This window comes from Hibiscus syriacus, unplaced genomic scaffold (assembly GCF_006381635.1).
Source record: "Hibiscus syriacus cultivar Baekdansim isolate YM2019G1 unplaced genomic scaffold, ASM638163v2 tig00117048_pilon, whole genome shotgun sequence".
Taxonomy (NCBI): Eukaryota; Viridiplantae; Streptophyta; class Magnoliopsida; order Malvales; family Malvaceae; genus Hibiscus; species Hibiscus syriacus.
Genome location: NW_024063538.1, coordinates 7,907,536 through 7,930,042, shown reverse-complemented (window position 1 = coordinate 7,930,042; position 22,507 = coordinate 7,907,536). Strand labels below are relative to the sequence as shown.

Here is a 22,507-nt window from a genome sequence, read left to right as displayed (position 1 = left end):
AAGCTCAAAATCAAAACATTTCAACAATTTATCTCACTTGAGATTTTTTTGTTTCTTAAAACAGATTTCGTCCTTCTTGAGATCAAAATAAAATGATTTTGTAGTCTCACATGAGACAACATTGTTTCTAAAAATAAAAACATAGATAAATCCTCAGACATACTAATTAAAGATAATTGTCTTTGCAGGACCAACATTCAAGAGATTGGGGTAAATCATGTGTGAGGACTTTTGGATGAAGAGGAGCAGATTAATTAATTGAAAGAACAACACATGCATATTGAGACAGACCAGTTGAGGAAGTTTTCATTTTCGTAGGTGCAAATTATTTGGTTAAAAGATGAAGGGACAAGTCAATAAAATACCAATGATGTTGATGCCAAGATGAAGTTGCAATCAAACCAGACAAAATTAGCCATTTTTGCCATTGCTTTGTTCTTGTCTCCGCAACAACGAGCAAAGATGGGCAGATGCCATAATCTAATTTTGTCTGGGTAGTTTAAATTAATTGAGGTTGATTGAAGATGCTTGTGCATTGATTCGAACGGCATTAGGAGGCATTTTGGGGTGTATCTTCATTTAATTGGATTTGTTTTGAATTTGTTTGACCATATGTTTATCGTGAAATTCGAAGCCCGTATTGTAAAATTATTCAAATTTGAATATCAATATATATATAAATTTAGATCCTTAAAATTAATGTACACAATCGATTTACAACCAAAACAAACCATAACTCGAACAAATTAACATATTTTGGAAGCCCAATTAATTCAAAACTCGATTGGCCCATTCTCAATCAAGCCTACATTACGGCCCAGCTAACCCAAAGCCACATGTAATCAAGCCCGTTACATTTTGCAAAATTGGCCAAACACAAACCCTAGATTGTGCAACTTCATTCATTGCCTCTGATCCCATCAAGCATCATCCTACCACCAACTGTGCCCCTCCAGGTGTGCTCATCCTCTGAGGCATCAGCACTGGTCGGACGTCCCAACAAACGACACCAGCTGTGAAGATTATACCAACGTCCTCATCATTTTCAGTAGGATTTGGCAGGTTCCTCACCTTCATTCTACGAAGAAACAAATTGGGCATAATGATAGAAGGTACACAACCTTCCCTCCAGCACATATCACATGCAAGAAAAAACAAAAAAAGAAAAATATGCAATTTTCATTTTTTTAATCATGTAATTTGGGTTATATAAACCCCTTAAATCGAATTTAATAGGGAGCTTCCCCTTTTTATTTTTTACCCAAACAATGTAAGTTTCCCCATTGAAGAGAAACTGAAAGCATGTAATGGCCTCTCAACCTCCCATATCTTTGAAATAACAAAGCAATACAAACAAGTTTTTTTTAGAAATGTTTTTAAGCAATACAACCAAGCACCATTTTCTCATTTTTTTTTATTTTGAAGCAAAACAAAAAAAAAGTGAAAAGAATGAAGATGAGGGGTTTTACCTCTCGGGTAAAGTAGTAACCAATGTTTGGGGCCTACATCGTTCAATCCGAACGGTGGGAAGGTTTGGAGGACTCCCGAGAATGTCATACCTAGGAGCCATCTTGATCCAAAGGTGAACGATGGAGATCGATGTGATTGAAGCCTAAGAGTCTCGACTTTGTTTCATGGAGTTGGGGGCCTTTTCTCATAAAATCAAGGCCAGATCTGAGAGATCGGCGTCGAGATAAACCTCATGGTGAATTTTGGGCTCGAACTGGTGGCCGATAGCGACCAACGTGGCTGTCGACGATGGTTCTTCTACTGTTTTTTTGAAACCATGAAGAGAGAGGGGATAACATTTTTGTGAAGAGAGATAGAGATGAAAAAGTGAAAAATGAAAAATGAAAAAAAAATGAAAAATGGAATATTTATAGGTGAACGGAAGGACTTTGTTTTGGAGCGTGCCTAACCAAGACGAAATGATGTTGTTTTGGGTCTCACCGTGTTTAATGCTTGGTTGGTCTAACCCTCTCTGTGGTCCTCGTAACTTTATCTTGTATTCAATCTGGTCACTTGTTTTTCTTTTATTTCATTTATTTTTATTTAATTGTCCTTACTTCGTTATTTTCCATTTTTATATTACAATATTAACTTTTGGTTTATTTCATTTTAGGTCCTTCAACATTAGTCGTGTTTTACATATTGGTTCTTTTTTTATTTATTCAATTTTATGCTTAATTTTTCATTTATTTCAATTTCGTCATTTGTTTAATTCACATAATTATTTAATATTTAATACCTAATTAATTTTGTAAATTTTAATATAGTCCCAAATCTAAATTTGATTTATTTAATTGCAATCCAGTCCCTAAGTTTTTATTTTATTTCAATTTAGCTTTTATTTTAAATTATTTTACTAATTTATAATTTTATTCTCTTTTTAGGTCATTCGAATCAAATTGCCGACATTTCATTTATTTATTTTAAATTGTTCTCCTTTAATTTACTAGCTTTTTATTTTATTTTCCTAATTTATTTATTCTTTTAAATTATTTATTTTAATCATATTATTTAATAAGCATTCTAATTTTCTTCTTTCATTTCTTTTCAGGTTTATCATTAAGGTACATTTTCATGATTAATTTAAATTAAATTAAATTTATTTTTTATCATAGCATGTTAATAATTAGATTTCAAGTTTAATCCTTTCGGTTTAGATTTTTCATACTTAGTCTTTTAAAGTAGGGGAATTTTCAATTTGGTCACATCCTTCATGCTCAAGGATTCAAATTGGCTTTCCGATTCAAATGATTAATTAGATTAATAACTAGAGCCTTAGTTTAGATTTAGTCCCTTGACTTTAGTTTTTTCATAATTTAGTCCATGAACTCTTTTAATTAGATATTCTTTTAACATAATAAATTGGGGTTAATTAGAGCCTCCACTTTAGGTTAGATTTCAATCTATTCCTTTAATTTATGGAGTAATCTGAGTTAGCACTCACATAAAGCATTTCCTCTTTTGAAAACTAGTAAAATTTTGTTTCTTTTCATAAAACATTTTAATTTAATAATAATAAAATGCTCATTATACTTTAGTATGTAACAAAAATTTAATGTTCAACCATTTTATCTTTTTACGTCATTATAAATCAAATACTTTTCAGAGCGTTATCATAATTCTATTACATGCCAACTAATAATATCAAAAATAGACATAGTTGTCGTACAGTTATTGATTAGACAACTCTTGATTTGCAATGTCAGATGCACTCCTTACTCGGCTTGCTCAAACCTACGCGTGAAATAAACACACGTTAAGTATTTACTTAGTGAGGCAATAACACTATTAAGGTGAAATCAATGCATCCGTATATCATAATTATCAAATTCGAATTTATTGTTTTCAAATCATTATAAGTCCTTTGGGGTGCACACGTAGTGCCGATAGGGTCGTTCATAAACATATTATGAATTTTGTGGGTTGCACACTTAGTGTTGATACGGTCATTCATAAACATATTATGAATTTTGTAGGTTGCACACTTAGTGCTGATACGGTCGTTCATAAACATATTATGAATTCTGTGGGTTGCACACTTAGTGTCGATACGGTCGTTCATAAACATATTATGAATTTTGTGGGTTGCACACTTAGTGTCGATACAGTTGTTCATAAACATATTATGAATTTTGTGGGTTGCACACATAGTGCTGATACGGTCGTTCATAAACATATTATGAATTCTGTGGGTTACACACTTAGTGCCGATAATACACATAATACTAACATAACAATGCAACATATGCATTTAACCACATGCAACTATAACTCTTAATGTATATAATAAATGCACTCATCTGGTATGCCTCGTTAATATGCTTTAAGGATGTTTAACTATTCGGTAACCTTATCTTTGCCCTTTTTCTTGCTTGACTCAGGAGCTTGTTTACGATCTACACAAGCATTCAAAAAGTACACATACCATACCAATGTTAGTATACTCTCTAACATTTATAATTATAATATACTTAAAAGTACTATTATATTCAATTTCTATCAAAATTGGTCATATCTTAATTTTACAGACTCAATAGTATCGGTACCCCTACCATGGTATCGATACTTGTATATTATGGTACCGATACTCCCTTCAGTATCAATACCATTTCTGCATTCTAGAATCCATGGTATCGATACCTTACTCTTAGTATCAATACCCACATCAGTATCGATATTGTTCATCGCATTTCTTCAAATTTAAACCTATAGTATCGGTACTGTTCTTCTAGTACTGATACCCTTGCCTAGATTTTCCATTTTTCAGCTCGATTTTTACCTAAATTTTGTCAAATTCCCTTACCTTTACCTCCAACAATACCATTAAGCTCTTATTTACTTATCTCAACTAACTTTCCTTTATTTAGCTCCTTATAAAATCTAAAATCTCCAAAGAACATCACAAACCAAGAATCATACTACTTTTTCTAACATGTTTTTAATCACAACCAGTGATTCTAATCTCTTATCTACTTCTTTGACAAGTCAATTATGCTTGTAAACATCAATAAAGACTCATATTTCAACAAATCACTCAAAAACTCATTTTCTTTAATCTTCAATAAGTCATTCATTTATTAGTTTTAATCCTCTTTAAACCTTCCTTAAGCTTCCACCACACTTATGGTTTCAAGAACAAACCAAAAACGAAAGGAAAAACTAGCTTAATGAAGTCTTACCTTTGCTTATGGAGGAGAGCACGAGTAACAGGGGAAGAAGAAGAGAACTTAGCTTGTTTTTCCCTTTTTCCCCTTCTTCCTTTACTTTAAATACTCTATTAAAAATAAATTTTAAATCTATTTCCCTCTAAAGGACCAAAACACCCTTACATTTTTCCATTCTTACTATTTGGTCTTAATCAAAAATTTTAAATCATTTCTTATATTTTATCATTTACTTAATTTAATCCTCAAAATTTTAAATCCTTTTATTATGATCACCGATCCGATACTTGGGGTATTACAATTCTCCCCCTTAAGAAAATTCGTCCTCAAATTTAAAGAAGTACTTGATACGAAGAGGTGTGGAAAATGTTTCCTCATATCCTCTTCTCTTTCCCAAGTAGCTTCTTCTACTTTATGATTTTGCCATAGTACTTTAACTAGAGGAATATTTTTATTATGCAGATCCTTGTTTTCTCTAGCTAAGATTCGCACTGGTTCTTCCTCGTAAGGTAAATCTGGTCGGATCTCTATTTCTTCGGGTGTGATGACATAAGATGGATCTAATCGGTACTTTCTGAGCATCGACTTGTAGAAAACATTGTGAATCTTGTCCATATCAAGAGACAAAGTTAATTGATAAGCTATGGGTCTGACCCTTTTTAAGATCTTACAAGCTCCAATAAATCTCAGACTCAGCTTTCCTTTCTGCCCAAACCGCAATACTTTCTTCCAGGGCTATACTTTCAGAAATACCTTATCCCCCACGTGATATTCAATCTCTTTTCTTTTTAGATCATCATAAGATTTCTATCGATCCGAGGCTATCTTCATATTATCTTGGATAATTTTCACCTTCTCTTACATTTTTTTCATCAAATTCTTATATAAGGCTAACCAGGCTTCTTCAATAATGGAGAACTTGGTAACCTTGTTGTTTCCTGATCTAGGAGAGACATGAAATGCCACACTTGAATGAATAAGTAATCTGCACAAAATTAAAAGAAAGAAATGATTAAAATGGAATATGGAAGAAGAAAGGAAATGATAAGAAAGAAAATGGATAGAAATGTTATAAAAGATGGGATGCAGATGTGTTGAATAAATCTCCTTCAAGTGATGTTGACTTCGGCCTCCAATGGTGGTGATGAAGTATGCCTTGTTGATGAATGAAGGATGATTTAATGGTAATGAAATGGTAATGGAAGGATGATGTTATTAGCGTGATATGGAAGATGATGATGTTATAGATAGTATCTTATAAAACTAGAAGGAACCAATGCCATAAAGGAGCAAAGACTCGTTTCTTATAAATCTTATAAGGGATGGTATGAAAAACTTTGGCCCACTAGTTATAGGAACTAGGAACCAGAAGTATCAATGAAAGGGGTTTGACGCCACAAACTATGAAAGCTTGCTTAATCGATATAGTTCTAAAAAGAACTTGAAGAGAGAAATATCTCACAAAGAGTTTTTAATTATCAAAGGGTTGAGTTACAAATAAAATGCCAAAGCCTATTATAGGCTTGCATAGGTTTGGCCGAATAATTAGGTGTCTATTTGGCTAGATACATGTCTTAAAATGAAAATATATGATGCTTGGATGAGGGGAGATGTCTTTGGCCGAATGGTTCCCTTGTCTCTTCATCTTGGCGCCAACTTGAAGCAAGATGATGGTTTGGCTGAATGGAGAGAACCCTCTTCATTTTGGCACCCATTTCATCCACATGCATAGCACATGTGTGGGCTGGTCATGAGACACTCACATGGGTGGCATAGGGTGCTTATGGTGTGGCTTCTCCTTGGCGTGAAGTTGAGCAGCAACTAGGTGTGACTTGGCTTCCATCTTGTTTCTTGGTGACATGGCATCAATGGGGCAGCAACTAATTATGAAAGGGTACATTTGTGTGAAGCATCTTTTCATCATTTGAGCTATTTCCCATGTGTTTGAGCTGAAGATGAGCTGGCCATAGATGAAATACATGAAGATGAGTCTTAGGACAGCTCCTTGTGAAATGGCACTTCTCGGATTGGCAACTCTTCGTAAAAAGGTACGAATTCACAAAATTCGACCTAAACCATATTTGTAGTGCTCTGTGTGGTGAAGATGATGGTGCAAATCTCCATCTGAAATGAGGTCTCTAGATAGCTCAAAAGTCCCTCAAGTCAGCTATGAGCTCGGAGGTCAGCTGGCAACTTTATCTTAAAATGTCCTTGAGCTGTCCCGGAGTTGTCCTAGTCAAGTTTCTTTAGCTTAATGACTCCAATTCTAGCTTTAAGTCAGCTCCCATCATGTGGTCAAACATGCATCTACAAAAGAAAGAATAATATCAGCTAAGTATATGAATTATTATAAAGTAATAAGAATGTACATATTATAAAGATGTGAACTATAGGTTATAATAATAATTCATGCATCATATGATAATGAATGAATATTATTATTACAACTATAGATTATATGCATGAATATCAATCAATGATGCAAACCATATGACATAATGAATGAATGCACATGTTATGATAATTCAAGCATAGTCTAATATGAAAATGTATGCTCATAATAATATATAGTGCATAAATGAGTAAATATACTATAAAGTAAGGTAGAACTCCCTTATATTGAGCTTGATGGAATTTCAATGATGTGAGTATGTCATCCAAAAAGTTGGTGCTAGATAGGATCACATCATCCTCCCCTTCTTTTGGGTGATTTGTCCTCAAATCGAAAGGTGACTTCTCCAAATTGTACACCCATTCATAGGTCATCTTTATGAAATGATCTTTATCAAAAATCACATCCCTTGAATAAGTTCCTTGAATGTCCATGACCTGAAAAAGGGAAAGGAATCTCATAAGTAAGAGAATGATTAATGATAAATAAGTGAAAGAAATACTCCATATCTATGTTTGCTAGATGGTCAAGAGTCATGTCTTTTGAAGAAATATTATCTTCAATGATCATATCTCTCGGTACCCCAAAAGACATACTGTTTGATTCTTCAAAAGTCATGTTCATTGAATAAAAATTCACAATTTTATGCTCTTAAAGGATCACGTCCACTCTTTGTTTCTCGTCATTTTCAACGTTTTGTTTGATTTCAAAATTCATTCCATCATTCGAACTTCCTTCTAAACATTCTTCTTCACGTTGCTCCTTCATTGCTTCAATTCTTTTCCTCAAGGTGTTTTGATCTTCATTCACTCATCTAGGAGATAATGGAGTCAAGATGATTTTCCTTTTATTGTGGTAGAATGAATACCGATTTGTGAATCCATCATACAATGCTCATTTATCAAACTGCCAAGGTCGACCAAAAAGAAGATGGCTTGAATTTATGGAAGCAACATCATAAAAGATTTCATCTTCATATCTCCCAATTGAGAAGGGAACAAGTACTTGCTCTATGACTTCGAACTCTTCATCTTCATTTAATCCTTGCAAAACATATGGGTTGGGATATTTGAATGTTGTAAGACCCAATTTTTTCACCATGTATGTGCTTGCAATCTCAACTTCCTCCGTCAATAGCTACCAAACACACTTTACCATTTACATGGCACCGAGTATGAAATGCATTCTCCTTTTGCTGAATATTCTTCATTCCTTGCGAAGAGGAAAGATCAAGTAACATTGTTAGTGAAAAAAATTTTGAAATGTGAAAAATAGGACCTTACCAAATTTCACACAACAAAACCTCACGGTCACTCCAAAAAAAAATTACGATGTCACTCCACTCAAGCACTCGTGTTTGCACTCGGGGATATATTCTTGGCTTTTTTTATCCCCCTTCTGATCTCACCCTCTCGTATGCTTTTTTCCACTCGATTCTCTCTTGTGGGTCTTTTTAAAGAACTAACTCAAGATTGAGCAAGTTTCTTAGTTTGTGCGTCGGCTTAAAAAAAATGGTTAGGGTCTAGAAATGGTTATGATAGGGGTAGGATAGAAAATGTTAAGAAAAGGATAAGGAAATGAAATAAGAAAATATGAAAGAAATAAGAAATGAAATAATAAGAAAAATGAAGATAACTTACAAATCAAGTTGCAACACTTACTATCTTCATTCATAAGAAATAACAAGGATACCTCCTTCAAGTTTGTTGTTGGGATAGATTGTAATGTGCTTCTCTTTGAGTGTATTTTGCAACTTTGCTTCACTTTTCTTTGCTTTTGATTCTTCTTTTTCTTTTCTTTCTTTTGCACTCCAAATTTTATGCAGGAGTCTTTTTTTTTCTTTTTTTTCTTCTTGTTGCAGCACTTTGAATGTCGATCCAACAAAGCTCTGATTACCGCTTGATGTAAGGCTAACCAGGCTTCTTCAATAATGGAGAAGTTGGTAACCTTGTTGTTTCCCGATCTAGGAGAGACACCAAATGACACACTTGAATCAATAAGTAATCTGCACAAAATTAAAAGAAAAAAATGATTAAAATGGAATATGGAAGAAGAAAGGAAATGATAAGAAAGAAAATGGATAGAAGTGTTATAAAAGATGGGTTCTGGAAGTGTTGAATAAATCTCCTTCAAGTGATGTTGACTTCGGCCTCCAATGGTAGTGATGAAGTATGCCTTATTGATGAATGAAGGATGATTTAATGGTGATGAAATGGTAATGGAAGGATGATGTTATTGGCGTGATATGGAAGATGATGATGTTATAGATAGTATCTTATAAAACTAAGAAGGAACCAATGCTATAAAGGAGCAAAGACCCGTTTCTTATAAGTCTTATAGGGGATGGTATGAAAGGACTTTGACCTACTAGTTATAGGAACTAGGAACCAGAAGTATCAATGAAAGGGGTTTATCGCCACAAACTATGAAAGCTTGCTTAATCAATATAGTTCTAAAAAGAACTTGAAGAGAGAAATATCTCACAAAGAGTTTTTAATTATCAAATGGTTGAGATACAAAAGAAATTCCAAAGCCTATTTATAGGCTTGTATAGGTTTGGTCGAATAATTAGGTGTCTATTCCGCTAGATACATGTCTTAAAACGAAAATAGATGATGCTTGGATGAGGGGAGATGTCTTTGGCCGAATGGTTCCCTTGTCTCTTCATCTTGGCGCCAACTTGAAGCAAGATGATGGTTTGGCCGAATGGAGAGAACCCTCTTCATTTTGGCACCCATTTCATCCACATGCATAGCACATGTGTAAGCTGGTCATGAGACACTCACATGGGCGGCATAGGGTGCTTATGGTGTGGCTTCTCCTTGGCGTGAAGTTGAGCAGCAATTAGGTGTGACTTGGCTTCCATCTTGTATCTTGGTGACATGGCATCAATGAGGCAGCAACTAATTATGAAAGGGCACATTTGTGTGAAGCATCCTTTCATCATTTGAGCAACTTCCCATGTGTTTGAGCTAAAGATGAGCTGGTCATAGATGAAATACATGAAGATGAGTCTGAGGACAGCTCCTTGTGAAAGGGCACTTCTTAGAATGGAAACTCTTCGCGAAAAGGTACGAATTCACAAAATTTGACCTATACCATATTTGTAGTGCTCTGTGTGGTGAAGATGATGGTGCAACTCTCCAGTTGAAATAAGGTCTCTAGCTAGCTCAAAAGTCCAGCTCAAGTCAGCTATGAGCTCGGAGGTCAGCTGGCAACTTTATCTCAAAATGTCCTTGAGTTGTCCCGGAGTTATCCTAGTCAAGTTTCTTTAGATTAATGACTCCAATTCTAGCTTTAAGTCAACTCCCATCATGTGGCCGAACATGCATCTACAAAAGAAAACATAATATCAGCTAAGTATATGAATTATTATAAAGTAATAAGAATGTGCATATTATAAAGATGTGAACTATAGGTTATAATAATAATTCATGCATCATATGATAATGAATGAATATTATTATTACAACTATAGATTATATGCATGAATATCAATCAATGATGCAAACCATAGGATATAATGAATGAATGAATGAATGCACATGTTATGATAATTCAAATATAGTCTAATATGAAAATGTATGCTCATAATAATATATAATGCATAAATGAGTAAATATAATATAAAGTAAGGTATAACTCCCTTATATTAAGCTTGATGGAATTTCAATGATGTGAGTATGTCATGCAAAAATTTGGTGCTTGATAGGATCACATCAAATTCGGGCCAACTAAGTCTCGATCTTTTAGCTCAAACCAATTTAAGGGTGTTCTACACTTCCTCCCATACAAGGCTTTATATGGGGTCATCTTAATAATCGATTGGTAACTGTTATTATAAGAAAATTTTGCTAAAGGCAAATATATTTCCCAAGATCCTTTAAACTCTATCACACATGCCCTTAGCATATCCTCCAATACCTGAATAGTTTGTTCTGATTGCCCATCTATCTGCGAATGAAAAGCTATGTTGAAATTCAATCGAGTACCCAATGCCTCATGTAAAGACTTCCAGAATCTTGAAGTAAACCTTGGGACTCGATCGAACACTATTGATATGGGCACTCCATGCAGTATAACTATCTCTTTTATATACAACTCCGTATACTTATCCATCTAGTAATCTACTCGAACTGGAATAAAATGAACCGTCTTGTTCAATCTGTCCACAATTACCCATATGGAGTCCTTTTTACCTGGTGACAAAGGTAGCCCCAAAAAAAATCCATTGTAACTCATTCTCACTTCCACTCAGAGATTAATATCGGTTATAGCAATCCATAAGCCACTTGATGTTCATCTTTCACTTGCTGATATGTTAGGCATCTTGCAACAAACTCTGATACAGCTCTTTTTATGCCAGACCACCAATAACGACTCTTTATATCCTGATACATTTTATTCGCACCTGGATGCATAGTCAAAGGACTATAATGTGCCTCGGAAAGAATATCTTTCTTCAATTCATCATTATCGAGAATACAAAGTCTTCCACGATAATATAAACATCCATCAGTCCTCATTTCGAAGTCATTGGCCTCTTCTTTTTCTATTTACTAAATTCTTGCCAAGAATTTCTCATCTTGACCTTACAGCTTTTTTACCCGATCAAAAAGCATTGACTTTAACTTAAGCTCAGCAATCAAAGCACCATCTTCTTTTAATGACATACGCGCATCCAAAGCCCGTAGAGTGGAAAAAGTCTTTCGGCTAAGTGCATCTGCTACCACATTAGCCTTCTCGGGATGATAATCGATGATCAAATTATAATCTTTTAATAGCTCGATCCATCTTATCTACCTCAAGTTCAACTTTTTTGAATCAGTAAGTACTTTAAACTCTTGTGATCTGTATAAATATGATACTGCTCACCGTACAGATAATGACGCCAAATTTTCAAAGTAAACACTACCGCCACTAATTCCAAATAATGTGTCGGGTAATTTCTCTCGTGATTCTTCAGTTGTCTAGAGGTATAAGCCAACCCTTTTCTATTTTGCATCAGCACACATCCCAATCCATTATGGGATGCATCACTGAAAACGATGTAGTCTTTACCCGACTCAGGTTGTACAAGCACTAGTGCCTCTGTTACAATCCTCTTTAACATTTCAAAACTTTCTTGACATTTCTCTGACCAAATAAAAGACATGTATTTCCTCAAAAATTTAGTTAGTGGCGAAGCCAACATTGAAAAGTTCTTCACAAACCACCTATAATAACTAGCAAGCCCCAAGAAACTTCGAACTTCTGATACATTCTTTGGGGGTTGCCAATTCACTATAGCTTGAATCTTTTTGGGATATACTCTTATGCCTTCTGCGGAGACTATATGACCAAGAAAGTAATTTCAGCTAACCAAAAATTGCACTTAGATAATTTGGTATACAGCTTTTTTTCTCGAAGAATCTGAAGAACCACTCGAAGATGAGCATCATGCTCCTCTCTTGACTTGGAATACACCAAAATATCATCTATAAATACCACCACGAAATCATCCAAGTAAGGTTGGAATACTCAGTTCATCAAGTCTATAAATGTTGCGGGAGCATTAGTCAATCCAAATGGCATTTCCACAAATTCATAGTGTCCATACCGAGTCCGAAAAGTTGTTTTTGAAATATCGTCCTCTTTGATCTTTAATTGGTGGTACCCCGACCTCAGGTCTATCTTAGAGAACACTGTTGTACCTTTCAATTGATCTAATAGATCATAAATCCTCGGGAGAGGATAATTATTCTTTATCGCTAATTTATTTAACTGAGGGTAGTCGATGCATAATTGCATAGATCTGTCCTTTTTCACAAAAAGCATAGGTGCTCCCCAAGGAGAAACACTGGGTCTCACAAATCCTTTATCGAGTAGCTCTTGCAGTTGGGCTTTTAGTTCTCTTAATTCCGTTGGAGCCATTCGATCTGGTGCCATAGAAACAGGTTCGGTACCCGGGTAAACCTCAATCCTAAATTCTACCTCACGATCTGGAGGTAAACCAGGTAATTCTTCCTGAAAAACCTCTGGAAATTCGTTAACTGTTGGGATATCATTTAATCTCACTTCCGGTACTCGAATGTTTATCACGTTAGCTAGGGAAGCTTTACACCCTTTTGACATCATTTTCCTTGCAGTCATGGTTGATATCACATTGGATGGTGATTTCTCTTTTTCGCCAATCACTATTATTTCGGAGTCTTCCGTATTTTTCAAAAATAATCGCTTCTTGCGACAATCAACCCATCCATGATGTGGAGACAACCAATCCATACCCAAAATGATTTCAAACTCATCGAAGGGCAACTCCATCAAGTTTGCTGGTAACACAACCCCTTCAATCTTTATTGGGCATTTTCTACATACTCCAGATACTCTCGTACTATGGCCCTGGGGTTTACCGCTATCATTAAACTAAAAATTGGTTCTAAAGGAATTCCTCTAGCTCTAATCAACATTGTACTAATATGAGAGTGTAGAACCAGGGTTAATCAAAACAAATACTGGTTCATCAAAAAGATGGAATGTACCTGTTACAATCTCCGAATCATCCCGATCTTTATTAGTCTTAATATTATAAATTCAGGCCACTCCCCGAGTCTCTTATCGCAAGTTTGACTCAGATTGACCGACAGATCTTCCTCTTCCTCTACTTCTACTATATGCTACTATTGATATCTCTGTTTGCACTAATCTATCTTCGGATCTCTATGGACAATTTCGGGCCTGGTGACCAGTTTCTCCACAATTAAAACAAGCACCAAAGAGCAATCTACACACTCCCCAGTGAAATTTGTCACATGTCTAACATGGATTAGTTATTTCTCCATATGCTTTAGCTGAGCTAGCGACAAAAGATTGTGATTGTTTAGTTTTCTGAGAAGCTGTAGCAGAACTATCTCTATCAGTATATCAGGAACCTGAGACCTTGTCTCTCTTAGCATGATGGGAATTTGAAGACATTCCAACTCTTTTTCCCATTTGCATAGTCTGCTCTACTGCTAAAGTCTCCTCTTGAGCTCTTTTAATAGCCTTAGATCGGTTTATAACTTCTTGCATTCTAGGCAAGTTTAGAGCCAACATTATCTCTTTTAACTTTGGCCTCAAACCCTCTATGAACCAATCATGTCAGGCTTTATCATTGGGAACTACCTCAGTAGCATAACGACTAAACTTGTTGTATTCAGCCTCATACTCATACACCACTCGATCGCTTTGTTTCAAATTAAGAAACTTCAACAGCATTGACTGCATAAATTGCTCCCCAATGTACTTGTTCTTAAACTCATCTTGAAAGAATTGTCATGTCACTTGCTCAGGTGATGCATACATTGTAGTATTTGACCACCACACTCGAGCTAATCCTCGAAGTAAAGATACAACTCCACCCAGTTTATCAGAATCTGAGCATTGAAGACTTTCTAACATCACCATAACATTATTTAGCCATAAATCAGCATCCATTGGACCTTCATCCTCTTCCCCCCGGAACTCATTAGCTCCCAAACTTCTCAACTCTTTTGAGATTAACATCTGCGGTGCTGGAGGAGCAGGGGGAGGTGGACGAGGTTGGAAACGAGTCAAAATGGCATCAAGAGCTTGCATAAAGGCTCCAAACTCTGGCACAGGCATACGCTGATGTGCTGGTGCGCTAGCGTTTTCATATGGGACCGGATGCTCACTATTAGCTTCATAGCTTTCGCTACTCGACCATTCTCTAATTTCTTGTCTAGTTGCTCTTCTTGAATTTGTAGAATCTGACATCTTATATAACATACATAAGGATAATACTTAATTTAGTAAGGAGTGACATCAATCATGTTCTAACTATACCCTATCAGTAACCTTGACATCATAGTGGCATGTAAACCCTTTTTACATTAAAATTCATCTGATTTCTGCCAAGAATCGACTAAACCTGTAGCTATGATACCAATAATTGTAACACCCATTTCCCGTATACGTTTCCGTACACGAGACACAGATGTCACATTATTTTTAAAGCATTTCCTCTTTTGAAAACTAGTAAAATTTTGTTTCGTTTCATAAAATATTTTAATTTAATAATAATAAAACGCTCATTATACTTTAGTATGTAAACAAAAATTTAATGTTCAAACATTTTATCTTTTTACGTCATTATAAATCAAATACTTTTCAGAGCATTATCATAATTCTATTACATGTCGTCTAATAATATCAAAAATAGACATAGTTGTCGTACAGTTACTGATGAGGCGACTCTTGATTTGCGATGTCATATGCACTCCTTACTCTGCTTGCTAAAACCTACTCGTGAAATAAACACACATTAAGTATTTACTTAGTGAGGCAATAACACTATTAAGGTGAAATCAATGCATCTGTATATCATAATTGTCAAATTCAAATTTATTGTTTTCAAATCATTATAAGTCCTTTGAGGTGCACACGTTGTGTCGATATGGTCGTTCATAAACATATTATGAATTCTGTGGGTTGCACACTTATTACCGATACGGTCGTTCATAAACATATTATGAATTATGTGGGTTACATACTTAGTTTCGATATGGTCGTTCATAAACATATTATGAATTCTGTGGGTTGCACACTTAGTACCAATAGTACACATAGTACTGATATAACAATGCAACATATACATTTAACCACATGCAACTATAACTCTTAATGTACATAATAAATCCATTCACCTGGTACGCCTGGTTAATATGCTTTAAGGATGTCCAGCTATTCGGCAATCTTATCTTTACCTTTTTTCTTGCTTGACTCGGGAGCTTAGTTACGATCCACATAAGCATATAATAAGTACACATACCATACCAATGTTAGTATACTCTCTAACATTTATACCTTTAATAATACTTAAAAGTACTATTATATTCAATTTCTATCAAAAGTCGTCCTATCTTAATTTTTCAGACTCAATAGTATCGATACCCCTACCATGGTACGATACATCTATACTATGGTATTGATACTCCCTTCAGTATCGATACCATTTCTACATTCTGGAATCCATGGTATTGATACCTTCCTCTTAGTATCGATACCCACATCAGTATTGATACTAATTGCATCAGTATCGATATTGTTCATTGTATTTCTTCAAATTTAAACCTATAGTATCGATATTGTTCTTCCAGTACCGATACCCTTACCCATATTTTCCATTTTTCAGCTTGATTTTTACCCAAATTTCATCAAATTCCCTTACTTTTACCTCCAATAATACTATTAAGCTCTTTTTTACTTATCCCAACTAACTTTCCTTCATTTAGCTCCTTATAACATCTAAAATCTCCAAAGAACATCTCAAACAAAGAATCATACTACTTTTTCTAACATGTTTTTAATCACATCCAAGGCTTCTAATCTCTTATCTACTTCTTTGACAAGTCAATTATGCTTGTAAACATCAATAAAGACTCATATTTCAACAAATCACTCAAAAACTCATTTTCTTCAATCTCCAATAAGTCATCCATTTATTAGTTTTAATCCTCTTTAAGCGTTCCTTAAGCTTCCACCACACTTAAGATTTCAAGAACAAACCAAAAACGAAAGGAAAAACTAGCTAAATGAAGTTTTACCTTTAGCTATGGAGGAGAGCACGAGCAACGGGGGAAGAAGAAGAGAACTTAGCTTGTTTTTCCCCTTCTTCCTTTACTTTAAATACCCTATTAAAAATAAATTTTAAATCCATTTTCCTCTAAAGGACCAAAACACCCTTACATTCTTCTATTCTTACTATTTGGTCTTAATCAAAAATTTTAAATCATTTCTTATACTTTATCATTTACTCAATTTAATCCTCCAAATTTTAAATCATTTCATTATGATCACCATTCTGATACTTGGGGTATTACACAAAAGCCCATCTCAATTATTCGATTCAATAACTGGTTAAAATCAATCTGGATTAATATTAGACCCAACATTTCTAGGTTTGGTCCCCCATGTTCTTTAAATTACATAATTTAACACTTTAGGTTATGAAAGCCTTAATTAACTCACCTAGTATAATTAGGTATAATAAAAAGTTGTTTGCCTGCATTTGGGTTTAAAATAACAAGGCAATGCTGATTTACCAAGGAGTTAATGGTGTATCCTCCACATTATGCTCAAGGGGTGACCGCTGATAATTCCCGAATTAGATTGACATCATTTTCAAAACTCTTTCATTATTGGCTTTAATAAACGAGCACCCTATTCAACTTTGCATCCAAAGTGATTTCTAAATTAAATAAAACATCGAACTCAAAATTTTTGATTTTAAATATATGGTAATTGACTATGTACCAATTTTTAGGTGCTTTGGGGGTGTTAATCCTTCCTCATGCGTAATTGACTCTCGAACCTATTTTTTTGTTTTCGTAGACCCAAACTTGATATTTTGATAAAAATAAAATGTTTTATTAATATTACCCGATTTTTATGGTGTTCCAATCGCACCCTAAAATGATTGGTGGTGACTCCCAACATTTCCTACCATTTCAAAACCTTTTCAAAGAAATCCCCTAAGTCGAACTAGTTTTTCTCCCCACCCGAGCGAAAAACGGTGTCGACAAGGTAATGACAACATGCATGCATATATATATATATATACGTATGTGCATACATACACACATATATACAAAACGATATATTTAGGAAGAAAAATAGAAAAAACCTCTTAAATGGATGCCATCGCCTCAACAACCTTCTTTGTGAATTGTTTTCCCCCTCCAGATGTTCCAATCAAGACCGTTGGTTTGATTGCCTTGTTAATCAAGACAAAGGTGCGAAGGAATATACGTGTATGTATACGTGTATGTGTACGTGTACGTGTACGTGTACGTGTACGTGTACGTGTATGTATATGAAACGGTTTTCGAATTGTGAAAAAATCGAGACAAGATGCTCCCCTTGACAGCGTCTACGAGTTTCGTGGCAGGTTCATGCTGATGTGCCCAAGGTTTCTGGAAGTGTTGAAGCGACTGTTTACGAGACTCAACAATCAACCCCTGCCGCACAACTCGAACTCATCATTGGTGAGAAAGGAATGGCATAAACAAGCCAATACAGGAAAGATCTAAGAATCTTATATACATGATGTTCGGATGAGATTCACAGTACCTTTGAGTCTACAAGCCAAATCTTCTTGTGATTCTCTTCGATCGGATTTCTTGTCTGTCAAGAAACAGTAAAAGATGAGCCATAAACCCAAGGGAGCGAATTCTTATCATAAGAAAAGACGGTCACTTCTTACCTGCTTCGACTTCTGAGGACTAATAGCTCTGCTACACCAGTTCCAGCCTATTTGCAGATTAAAGACGGACAAAGGTCGAGTGATATAAAGAGAAACACTGGGAAGAATCGATGAAACGGAATTTTGTTAATTGAACCTTACCTCTCCAGCACCGAGGAACAAGAACATATGGTCAGCGAGAGTTCCACCGAGTAACTTCAGGGCCGCATAACCCCAGACAGCACCACAGAGGCGATACCCTGCAATACGAAACCGAAATAAAGATACCAACATCAAGGGAGAAAAAGAAGAGCATCTAGTTAACAGTACGTTACCTGTATGTCGTCTTTCAAAACAAGATTACTAGAACTATATCTTGCCAACAGCTCAAGTGCATTGTGGTTTGCAAAATCTTCAAACTGAAAACAGTATTTCGGGTATGTAAAACTCCGAAAAAAACAGCTAAACAAATGTAAGCCAATTGTTACCTGTATTAGTACTTTCTCTCCGTAATTCTGCTTAACTGCAGACATGAACTCATGAAAAAGCTCAGCATATTCCTACACCATGGATACCGATGTAACACCGTAAGTATTTTTATATATGACTAGATGTTAAGCATATAGAAGAAAATAAGAACCATTAAACCTGTCCAGTTTCCCTCCATTGTCTGAGGCCGATGTAAAACTCATCGTTTAACAACTTCTCGTTGTTCATCCCAACATCGATAGTAACAGGCAAGCACTGCAGATATTAAACAAACCAACATACATCGGTTGTGTACTAAAAAAACAGAAAATCGATCACGAAACTAGGTGGCTTAAGCAATGCTTACAGCAGATGGGCGGACTCCTCCTAGAGCTGTGTATAGACAGTTTTCCCACAGGTATTCCCATCCCCTGATACAATCATAATATCGAAATTCAAATAAGTCGATTTGGTCACGGTTCTAGCTCACATGTCCTATTACCTGACAACCAAGATCTCCGAGCCCCAAAATTCTCTCGCCATTAGTGACGAAGATGACTTGTACACGTCTCTCCGGACAGTTTTCCAATACTTCAAGAATCTTTCCCCTGATAGATTTGTGATACTTTGTTGCTGTTATGCAATTGCAACATACATACAAAGGACATGAACAACTGTCGGAGTGTAAACACATACTTATCTTTCAAACTGATGTAAAGACCCTGAGGGCGCCAGGAAATGCTCCCTTACTTTTGGCAAGCCTCGCCAACTGTCGGAGTGTAAACAACCAAGAGAAGCTCCTCCACATTGTCGATGAGAAGCTTGTAGAAAAGCCGTTCATTCCTCTCCTGTAAAATGCAAATTCAACGATCAATAAGGTATATACCTGAAGATCCATCATGGCCACGTACCGTTGCAAAGGAACTTTGTACTGCCGAAGGATATGCATCAGCCTCTTCTGCTGAAGCTCCTGACCGAGGATGGCTGGCGGCAGGAGGCCGCGGAGGCAGTGAGCAGCTCGCTCTTTCTTCGTTGAAAGCAACTGGTCTCTCACCAATGCATATCCACTACAACATTAGAAAATACAAAGAAAATATTTAAACTATATAAAAATTTAAAATTTTCTCGAGAACGCCGACCCCTAAACCCTGCAAAGATCTAACTTGAGTAGGAAGATTACCTAGATTTTAAATCATGTATGAACATTCAGATTTCTTTAGATCTATAATGTATGAACATTAAACATCAATTATTACCAGAAGTTGAGAATTTAACCACGATCAGTGGAAGCAAAAACGTATATGAACCTCACCTAGCAACAGAGAGAGTGACAGGCTGATCCACCGTGGCACAATCTTCAACACCACCACCAGATTTGTTATCCACTAAATCACCACCGTTCATTATTGTTCTCAGCAATAACCAAACAACCAAGTTTTTCTTTTTCAGAAAACTTGAAAGAAGAAACGCAGCAAAGGAACAAGCTTTTTGCCTCTGTTTTCAGAAACAAAAACCAATCCCTTTTTATGGGTGAAATAAAAAGGCAGTGGCTGATTGCCACAAGAAGATTCTTCGGACAATTATAGTTGGAATTTTGTAATTAATATAAATTTGGTGAGAAAAGAAAAAGATTTTTTGGAGGTCATAAATCAAACGTGTAGTGTGGAAATAATAATGAGAATTGATTAATGAAAATCATGTTTCATGGTACCAACAACTATTTAAACGAAAGCATCCTGATAGTAGGCATGAGGAGAAAGTGGAAAACACTTGCCGATTGGCGATTGCTGCATTTTTATATCTAATTTTTTAATTCCAATATTCTGATTATGAAATGAATAATAATTTTACAAAGTTTTAGATTAATTTTATTATTAATTCATGTATAATATAAAATTATATATTTTTAACTCAAATTCTTGGTTGAACTAGAGTAACTTATGCGGTTTGATCCAAGTGTTTGGTAATATGATTTTTTGCAAGTAATATAGATTACATAGAATCAGGGTTTTTTTTTTTTCAAATAGGGCAGCCCAAAAAAATGTAAAATAGGGTACATACTTTTATTTTGAAATTTACGATATTTTTTACAATATGTGACGAATTCTAATAATAAAATATTTTTTTATTAGAACTTTTTATCTTGACGTGATAAATTTTAATAAAATAATTATATTTTATTAAAATTCATCACTTCGAGGTGACGAATTTAAATAAAAATATTTTTTATTGAAACTCATCACTCCGACGTGATGAGTTTCAACTTCACTGCAGCATTTATCGTATTCTCCAAAATAAAAAATCGGGTGTCCTAATGGGCTAAATAAAAAGACTCGGACGCCCTAATCGGCCAAAAACACTGAGAATCAGGCATGGTTTTGTTTAATACTATGGATAGAATCAATCTAATTTATGTAGATAGTATTTTTTAAATTAATTTGAATAAAAATGATTAACTAATAACTATTTTATATATCTGGCAAATTTGACCTGAACCTGATTATCCGAAACAATTTATCCGAATCGAGACCCGAATATTATCACCCAAATTTGACCCAAAACTCAAAAAAAACAAATTGAACCGAAACTGACCTGAAATTTAGCTAAACCGAAAGTAACACAAACCGAAATCGATCTGAATTTAACAAAAGAAAGCAACTCGAACTGAAAGTAACCAAACCGAAAATGACCTGAACCGAAATTAACCCAAACCTGATCTTTTTTACAAAAATATATCAATAATTATATACTTGATTTGACTTATACCCAACTTAACCTAAATTAACTTGAAAATCTAAAATTGACCCAAATCGAAAATAATTGACTGGATATTGACATGACCCGAAACCGAAAATCAATCGATCTGATTTGACCTGACCTGAAATCAACCAATCCGATATGACCAGACCTAATACCCGAACCGACCCGACTTACAATAGACTTGAATAAAACCAAAACCCAAAACAATCCAAATTTAACCCAAATTAAGTCTAAACTGAAATAACTCAAACCAAAATGACTCGAACAAAACTTGATATGAATGACTCGTTTGTCAACTCTACTATTTGTATTATGATTGTATAATGCTTCTTTTTCCCCATTTCTATTTCATGTTGAATAAAAATCTATTTGTTAATAACTAATTATTAATTAATTTGTATAATGCTGTTGTAAACAACCCCCGTTCCAAATACAATGGAACATCACCATCATCATCATTGTTGGCTCTGATACACTTTGTAGGAAATATTATCCACTTTTTTTAAAAGAAATATACATAAAATGTATAAAGTCCTGGTTTTTTATAAATTATTATTAATTTAAAAATACAAATTAACTATTTAGCTCGGTGGGTGAATTTTATACTACCTCCGTCTAATAAAACTATCGCTTATTAACTATTTTTTCGTCAAATTTTTTTAACTTACTCTTTATTATTTAAAATTTATTATTAATAAAAATATATAAAAATATTATTTTAAAAATTTTCAATCAAACAGTTTTAAAATGTGTATTTTATAAAATTTAATTTTTTAAGATGTTTAAAATAATTTTGACCAAAGTTTAAAAAATGTAACTTTTCAAAAGTTAAAAAGATACAATTTTAGTGGGACAGTTATCTCAAGTTAGCATTTACTTCTCTTATTTAGAACTAATGGCTGGATAAATGAGACCTTGACATCACGTGCAAATCAAAGTGAACATCAAATCATTCACATAGATTATTATAAAAAGAAAGATTAGAGCCAGAGA

The 22,507-nt window shown here is 34.7% G+C and overlaps 1 pseudogene; it reads right to left on the bottom strand.

The window, feature by feature from the left end:
* The window catches only part of LOC120197608, a 33,039-nt pseudogene that overhangs the window by 10,156 nt on the left and 376 nt on the right, over window positions 1–22,507 (bottom strand).